This window comes from Silene latifolia, chromosome Y, assembly GCF_048544455.1.
Source record: "Silene latifolia isolate original U9 population chromosome Y, ASM4854445v1, whole genome shotgun sequence".
Lineage (NCBI taxonomy): Eukaryota > Viridiplantae > Streptophyta > Magnoliopsida > Caryophyllales > Caryophyllaceae > Silene > Silene latifolia.
In genome coordinates this window covers 379,199,799-379,209,892 of record NC_133538.1, presented here as the reverse complement: position 1 = coordinate 379,209,892, position 10,094 = coordinate 379,199,799, and positions in this window count along the sequence as shown.

Sequence of the window (10,094 nt, the reverse complement as noted above, 5' to 3'; positions counted from 1 at the left end):
GTTGTGTAAGGATGATAACTGAGTAAGTTTACAACCTTCAATAATGTCATTTGTTATTGTATGACTTGAGCCATATATATGCAAATAATAATGGCATGTGTGTATATTTATAAATTAGTGTTTGAGAAGCAAAAAAAAGATTATGTCCATTTGGGAAATATGAAAGCAACATTGATCTCAATTTTATCACGCCAATAGTAAGTGTATTCTTAATAATTACTCGTACCATTTAATTAATGTTTATGCGAGAGGTTGGTTATCTAATTCAGCTGATTTGTGTGTGATTTATATAATAGTCTCCTAAAGCACCAGACGACAAACAATGTGCCTTTTACGCTTGTCACTCCATGTGGAAGGTTATCGACGGAAAATTTTCTACCATTCCGATACGGGTTAGTGTGATTTAAAAACTATTTCAGATGTAAATTGAGTTCAATTATGTATACTTCCATGTATTATATCTATTTTGATTATATATATTTTGAATTGTAGTTTCCACTAATACTCAACAAAGCCCCAGAATATTCGCCAGAGGACATCAATCGAATGAGAAATATGTGGACCAGTTATGTTGTTTCATTAGCGGAGTCTCAATAGTTTGCTCATGCTTTATGTACGTGTGTATGTGTGTGTGTGTGTGTGTGTGTGTGTGTGTGTGTGTGTGTGTGTGTGTGTGTGTGTGTGTGTATATATATATATATAGAGCCATTGTGTATTGGCTTCTTTTTTTTTTTTTTTTGAGGAAGTTGTGTTTTGGCTTTTGATCATCCTGTTTGTACTGTTTTGAAACTGGGTTTAATTGATCACGAGGTGTAATATTTTGATGCAGGATTGAATTTTTGCGATTACAATTTCTTTGGAATGCTATTTTCAAAGAATTTGAAAAATAGCATTCAAATTTGCTACAAACGCTCTTTTGAAAAAATAGCATTTCAAGAATTTCTAGAACAAGCTAAATTTTTTTTTTAAAAAAAAGAAAAAAAATTTAAAAATGAAAACGGTTAAAAACAACCAGTTGCAAACAATTATTTCACAAAGAGTTTATTTAGATAAATAACCGTTGACATCTTTTCCCTCCCCATTCAAACCGCCAAAAATATAAGATAACGAACGATAACCGTTGTCGACTTCAAAATTTTAACAACGGTTTATTTAAGAAGAACCGTTGTCAAAGTTTCATCAATTGATAAATATAACAACGGTTTATCACGCAATAAAACCGTTGTTAAATATTGACATTTAATTAAATAAGATAACGAAATGAACCGTTATCATAGATAATATTTAACAACGGTTTTGGAACCACTAAACCGTTATCAATAGTAAACTAGGACAACGGGTTTGAAACCGTTATTAATATCTAATAACGGTTTCTTAAAAGTATACCCGTTGCCATAAACATAATTAACAACAGTTTTATAACGGTTCTTGAGTAGTGATAACGGTATTATAGATCCGTTATTGATGTTATATAACGGTCATACAACCGTGGTATATATTTAACAACAGTCGTTGCAATAACGGTTCCGTGTTTCTATTTAATAATGATAATTGCATTATTTGACCGTTATTGGATGTCTTATTTGTCGTAGTGCATTTCACGAAACCAATGGTTGAGCACATTGGGTGCTCTTGTGCCCTCGTATGTCGTAGGACGATGGCGAGAGATAGAGGATGCATCCACAACTACCTCCCGCTCCCTTCCCACGTCTTTCAAGGCCTTAGTGAGTACATCATTCTGATCAATCATCCTTGCTATATCATCGATAGTCATGTTCGCTCCTCTAGCCATGGCAGCTAATCTCTTTGGCGGCATTTTAAACTTCAATAACCAAAATAAATGTAAGAACAAAGCCTACGGCTCAAAACGAAATATCACCCGCCTAAAGAGGTACTCGGTCGAGTAACCTAAGTCACTCGATCGAGTAACAGCCACTCGGTCGAGTACTCTTGTTACTCGGCCGAGTGCTGACACTCCAGTAGCTGGCCTAAAAATCACATAAACCTCACTTGGTCGAGTATCAGAGGCACTCGATTGAGTACTCCCCACTCGTTCGAGTACCTATTGTACTCGGCCGAGTGGCCAGATTCTAGTAGCCATCCCCAAAATCATAAAACCCTCACTCAGTCAAGTGCCATGGACACTCGGTCGAGTAGCCCTTACTCGGGTGAGTACCCTTCCCCACTTGGCTGCGTCATGCAAAAACGACCTCCCAAAACATATCCCGATTTATATATATATATATATATATATATATATATATATATATATATATATATATATATATATATATATATATATATATACAACCTATTTCACATGCTTATAACTCAATGTACACAGAAATAAACATTTCTATGCTCATATAAACATGCCATAACACCTCATACTATGATACTTCACTCCATTTCCACATTTTTTAACTTCACAAATAAATCATCCATGCATGCTATTCCACATTACCCAAATGTAAACAACGCATCATAATACACACATTTCACCCCGTAACCCCGTAGTTACCGGCTCGATATTGTAAGGGCCATAGGGCGATTTTAGGACGTCTCCGAAATCCTTGCGGTAGATCCAAACAATCCCTACCCGGGTTCATTTTAGTTAGACACCCTACGTTCATTGGTTCATTGGTTTTAGGTTCATAAATCATTTCTTTGATACCACTTTGTAACATCCCCATCTACCAAAGTGTCTTACTAAGGTCTACCTTAGCAAATGAAAGCATTACCATCTCGGTTGCCCGAGGTAGTACATATCAAAGATACCATAATAAAACATATAATGAATATAAGGAAGTTTAAATCAAAGTTACATAAACCAAATATCGAATGTAAAATATAACTCAAACTAGATAAATGAATGTCTAAACAACAGCGGAAGCTAAAAGGTGACTAGTATCGACGGCGTCCCATCCAAACCCGTAAGCAAGCTCAAACATCAACAACTGCTAGACTCACTACTCACCATTTGCCGGAGATATCAAATGAATCACCATAGTTTTGAAAAAATTTGAAGTGTCAGTACAATTACACAATTAACCACAAAAAACACAAAGAGTATGCAACACAATACTACTAAATCAATACCCCACCATCTTTGAACTTCATAATCAACAAATGGCTCTCATCGCAACAAGTAGCTGGGTTCCCATCGCAACAAGTAACCCACCCCTACCAATGTCAGACCGTAGCACTGGACATCAAACCTTCGTTCATCACAACGAGCGAAACGAAGCTAATTAATGTGCACATCCCCCTTGCGGCGGTTGTTACAAAGGGCGAAACATGAGGGTAAAACCATCTTCTAATATGGCTCACAATATCCAATCTAATACCTCCAAAAACACAATCATAATAACACAATACCATGATAAATCAATCACAAAAACACCCAATTCAATTAATTGTATAATCATACTGTGTAAGGAAACCCTACCTTATTCGCAAAATCCGAAAATAGCACACAACGAATTAGAACTGCTCCTCTTTGAAATCCCCACCTAAACAATGACATACATGCAAATACCAATCAAAATCTACAACTACATCATCATATACCCCCATAACACCCAATCTGGGGTTTAAGACGAATATAACCTAATAAAGATGAGAACTAATACTTACAATCCGATTGGCATAAGAAACTATGAAATCCGACGACCAAAAGCAAGATCCTTGCTAGGTTGGTGATTATAGTAATTAGGGAGAGTATAGAAAAATGTTTTAGGGTTAAAAAGTGATTAACGGAACTGATTATGTAATTATATAACTCCCAAATAATTTTAATCAAACCGCGCAAAACACGACCCCTGGCCGGGAACTCGACCGAGTACCCGAGTACGCACTACTCGGCCGAGTGTCTCACAAACTTGGTCGAGTAACATCCAGGCAAAAGCCTGATATAAACATACTAATCACTCCATCAGCCATACTCGGTCGAGTACAACCCATTCGACCGAGCACCCAAAGTCCAGAAACGCGTAGTATTACAAAAATAATACATGACAACAATAGTAGAGTAACAATGGATTATAGTGCTATTCTTGTGTTACTCTTGTGTTATTCTTGTGTTACTCTTGTAATACCCCGTGTTATTCTATTGTTACTCTAATGTTACCGTTATTCAATTGTTACTCTTATATTATTCTTGTGTTACTCATGTGTTATTCATGTCTTACTCTTGTAATACCCCGCTTGTTATTCGATTTTAACTCTAATTTTACCGTTATTCCATTGTTACTATTGTGTTATTCTTGTTATTAATGTGTTATTCTTGTGTTACTCGTGTTACTCTTGGGTTATTCTTATGTTACTCTTTTAGTACGCTACGTTTTATTCTATTGTTACTCTAATGTTACCGTTATTCCATTGTTACTCTTGTGTTATTCTTATGTGATTAATGTGTTACTCTTGTATTATTCTTGTGTCATTCCTATGGTGTTACTCTACTCTTGTAGTACTCCATATGTTATTTTATTGTTACTTTAATGTTACCGCCATTCTATTGTTACTCTTGTGTTATTCTTGTGTTACTTTTGTGTTATTTTTGTGTCACTCCTGTGGTGTTACTCTACTCTTGTAGTACTCCATATGTTATTTTATTGTTACTCTAATGTTACCGTTATTCAATTGTTACCCTTGTGTTATTCTTGTCTTACTTCCGTGTAACTCATGTAGTACTCCATGTGTTATTTTACTGTTACTCTCATGTTAACGTTATTCCGTTATTACTCTTGTGTTACGCCTATGTTACTCTGGTGTGACTTGATTAAATGAATCTCCAATGAGGGTGAAGGCCCATAAACATACGGATAATTTATAAAACATACTGATAATTTATATTGAGGTGTTATATACTCATACTTATACGTCAGAAAAGCCAATGGCAATGGTCATAAACCCACTGTAGTGAGTTACCCCTCTAAATCTAGACCATTGATCTCATCTAAAATAAATGGCCGAGATTAAATCTTACTCAACCTATAAATTACTTACGTTTCTCTCAATCTCCCTCATTATTAGAAAAATCACCCTCTCTCTCTCTCTCTCTCTCTCTCTCTCTCTCTCTCTCTCTCTCTCTCTCTCTCTCTCTCTCTCTCTCTCCGAACAAAAAAAACCTCCGATATTCAATTTCGATTGTTTCGTGCTTTTCATCTTCCATTTCTCTCCGTTTACACAACAATTTCGTGCTTGTTCTTCGTGCTCAGTAATTCTACATCGTCTTCATCTTCAATTTCGTGCAATAAGGCAATGCATTATTTCTTATTATACTATTTTTTTTATTATCATCTTATTTTTCTTTGCTCGATTTTCTTGTTTTTTGTGTGTGCATTCTTCAATTCAGCCGTTTTAATTATCTACTTCAATTAGTCACGTTTTTTTGTTAAATTACATTTTCTATTGTTTTCGCATAATTCTAAGGTTTCGTAATTGTATTTTTTTTGTACCTGATTTTTGAATTTTGATGTTGTTCTTTCTCGTTTTTTGGTGATTTCGTTGTGCTTTTGTTCTAATGAAGATAATGTGTGTGTTGAAATTATTTGTTATTATAATATATTGATGTAGTTATTGTAATATAGGAATTTATATATTATATATGATTTAGTTATTCTCTTGTTAGTGTTTTAAAGTCAGTTATAGTCATTTTACAATCTAGTCATTATAATATATTGAATTAGTTATTCTATATGATGTTCTTACAAATGCAGTTATTGTTAGATTACATTTCGATTATTGTATTACTTTAACCGAGTTATTCTATTATTCAAACTCAGTTATTTTATGTTGTACTTACTTCTTTGTTGTGTTAGTGTATAATATGTTTAATAACAGTTACTGTATTACTTTAACCGAGTTATTTTATTAATCAAACTCTGTTTTTTTATAGCTACTTCTTGTTCGTTGTGTTGGGATATAATATGTTCTATCCTCTTTTAGTGTTATTTATTTTCTGACGTTGTATTTTATGTTTTATATAATTCTTATTTCTTTTTTGTTTGTGCATGTGGTAGATTTTATTGTTTCTGTAACTTTTTGAAAACAAGGAAAACGGCAAAAGAAGGGATTGTCGTTTCTACATTCAAAATTATTGATGTTAATTTTGAATGGAAAACAAAGCAGCTGAACAATAATTAATCATGATTTTTTTACCATGTATCACATGCTCACATATGAGGGGAAGATCTTTCCATCGATGATAAAGCGGAAATTGGACAGGGTCCCTACATGGCTTAAGATAGTGTGTATTATGATGATGTCGTACATAAATGATGGAAGAGCATGTCGTTTGCAAAACGTGAAGGATCTCAGGAAGGACATATTGCAGGTTGAGGATCATATTTTAAAATCGAGAAGAGCTGGTGGGAAAAGAGTTAAACAAGTTGCCAGAAAAGGTGTTGCTCAGCCAAAGAACTAGGGTAATTACTGATGTGTTTTTATTATTAGATGTAATGTTGGATACTGATTTGAATATGTAATATGTATTGAATCAAGCCAGTTATTTCAATGCATACGAGCAGTTATTGAATTCAATTGTTAATTTCTTTCGATGAACATAATCAGTTATTTGAATAAATACAAGTTATTGTATTCAGCTTATGAGGTCATTCAATAACCAGCCATGTTATTGTAATGCTTTAGTTAGTTAGTTATTCCAATGAACAAAAGCAATTATTGTACTATTCAACTATGGTTACTGTAAGATTTAGTCATGGTTATTATAAAGGTCAGTCACGGTTATTCTAATAGTTCAAGGGATTATTCAATGTACAAATTCAGTTATTGTATTTCAACAAATATAGTAAAGTACAAACATGGTTATTGTAATGCTCTAATTTAATTATTCTCAAGAAAAAAAATCACTCATTGTCTTCGACCTGATATTGTCAAAAAGTCATACTGAGTCAGAAATAAAGGTTACAATTAAGAGGTTGATATGTAGTTATTGTAAAGAGTTAGAATAATTATTCTAAAGAGTTACAGCAGTTATTGTATTCTATTGCTCTAATGTAATTATTTTATCATCAATTACTGTAATGTAAATCAGTATTAGTAAATTCATTTTCCAACGCATTTTCCTCCTCTTCTTTCATTCAGTTTCTTATTCATCCTCTAGTTCATTTCCTCCTCTTATTATTCCTCCAAAGCATGCTCAATAAATGGATTTGGACAGTTTCGTTTGTCATGGTATGCCATTTGTTTGAAGTTATTACATAACCTCTTTGGTTTGCTTCCCTTTTCAATTCTCTTATTCTTGTTGGACATCAGTCTCTTCCCACTGCCTTTGTTGTTCGAAATGTTTGATGGAAGAAGAGTAACGTTTGATGATGCCGAATAACCTAACAACATTTCCTATTCTTATTCCTTTGACAAATTTCCTTCGGTTGGACTTATCTTTTCTCGGACTTGTGCCAACATCACACTTAGTTCCTTCATATGATTTCCAGGCATCGAGCTAAGAACACTTATTGTTGCATAAAATTCAGACCATACTGTTGACATTTCCATCTTTTTTAAATAAGTAGGATCATAGTCTTGCAATAGCTTTCCTTCCAAACCGTACAAAGGCTTTTTGTACGATCTCTTTGTCCATCTACTTAGGATGTAGTACTCTGGTATGCTATGTAACCCCTTTCCTGGCATAATCAATATAATGTGTTTACAAAGGATTCATTTCCTCTTAAACATCTTGCATCCACATGTCGTTTCTTTTGTTTCAACATTGTGAACAACATGTATTACAATAGCAGTTATTTCAATATGAGAACATAGTTATTATATAGTGCAAAATGGGTTATCTCAATCAGAAAACAAATGAACGACTAAGAAGAAGTTGATTAGTCATTATTCAATACTAGCTATTGAAACACATTATAAACAAAATTCACTTATAGTTATTTCATAATAATACTCCAGTTATTCCATTATTAACTATTAGTTATTAGAATGAATTAAGTGAACTAGTTCACTATAACACTAGCTATTAGATGATATTATGAACCGAATGCAGAGACAGTTATTGTAATATAATAACGTAGTTATTCCATTATTAACTAGTAGTTATTACAATGAATTAAGTGAACTATTTCAGTATAACACTAGCTATTGAATCATATTATGAACAGAATGCAGAGGCATCAGTTATTGTAATATAATAACGTAGTTGTTCCATTATTAACTAGCAATTATTATAACGACCTTGTTCATCTATTGAATAACATAACGAATAACATTACTAAAGTAATCAACATAATGAAAAACGAAATTGATCATCTGAATCACACATATTTGCACCTGAATTCATCATGGTTTGATGAGAAAATGATTGATCATCAGAATTCATCATTCGATCTTAAGAATTCATCATTCTACTGAAAATCACATAAATTTGATTAGAATTGTTATTTGATTCCAATAGCTGCGAAAATCACTAAAGTAATACGATTATTAGTTAATAAATCGTAAATAATATTCATACCTTCGTTTTGATTTGATGCGTTAGGTTTTTTCGAAATTTGACTATTAATTGAAGAAAAAACTATCGTTTCAATTGAAATAATCGAAATTATGAATGAATTATAAGCTGTAATCATATAGAATTACAAAAAAAAGTGGGAAGATTTTGATAAAATTATCAATTTAATTGTTGAATCTGTATTTTTTTGATTTTTTTTCATACGTTTTGTTTTTGTTTTTTTTAGTTGTTTGATGCAAAACAGAGAGAACTAGGTTTAGAGAAAAGAAGTAGTTAGATTTAGAGAGAGAAGCAGACTTTTGTAAGTCGATTGATGGTTGTTCAACATCATGAGGTCATACGTGATGACTAGTCGATTACATAGGCAGAGTGTGTGACACTTTGCCGGACAGTGACCATTTAGAGAGTCCCTAAGTTCTATACTAGATGCCTGGTCATGGCAGGGATCTGTAAGATGTTCCTATGAGTCGATTATTTTGACTGGAGACTATTATCGAAGTCAATGCAGTTTCTGAGTGACTTTGGTTTTTGTCTTAGGTCGTTCCGTGAAAGGAGGCCAAAGGACATCTTCTAAGTCATGATGATCTGTATTGGGCAAAGATAGATAGGGAATAAAACAATTGTCCACCCACGTTGGGTAACTATATCTCAAGGCCGCTCGAGGAGTTGTGACTATAAATGCGTGGCCACGCTAGGAAGTAATCTATGGGAGATTTTTCCGGTCAAGTAGAGTCACACTCCCGATCGAGAAAACCACTCGCGATATGTTGATGTGCAAGTGCGACCTCAAAGACACCTTGCATTGAGTGGGAGATTAAAAACGGACAAGATAATTGGTAGCACACACCTTGTGTCGGACAAGTGGAAGATTGTTGGAGTTAGTATCCTCCACAATAGTGCGTTTACATAATAAATCTCATTAAAGGAATATAATTAGGATATTTAATATTTGATCGTCGTCAGTTGATTAACGTAAATCAATAACGGTTGGCTGACTAGAGTTTGACGTTATTGTTGTGAGACGGCGGTGATCAACTGACCCCTTTCGGTCACACCTAAAGGAACAAACCCCAATTGACATGTAATTAATTGTATGAGACACAATTTATTTAGTCCCTTGATTTATTGACTAATTGGTTAGTCGATTATTTTTATAGATTTCGAGTTGCGAACTCGAGGCGCGGCTGTTATTATTTAATTATGCGATAATTAAATAATAAATTTTATGAGACGGGTTTTAGTTAATTAATTGTTAATTCAGTAAAATTGTACTAATTGATTAATGTGATTAATATTAGTACGTAAATAATATGTGTAGCGGTACACGTATTTTTACGGAGTGTTTTGAACACAATTTATCGAGAAGCATTTAAACATAAAACCATTTTTAAAGTAAAATTACAAGTATTTGTGCGATAAATATAAGAACCGATTTCAACCAGTAAATGGGTCATGGAAATCGTATAATTGGGATAGTGTGTTACTTTAGACACAATGATTCCACTTACACAAATTTATCTTCCCATAAAAACTTTTGTTCTTACCAAAACCATTTTCTATTGGACATAAAAAAGAAAGGCAAAAAGCACACTCCACCTCCCTCTATAGG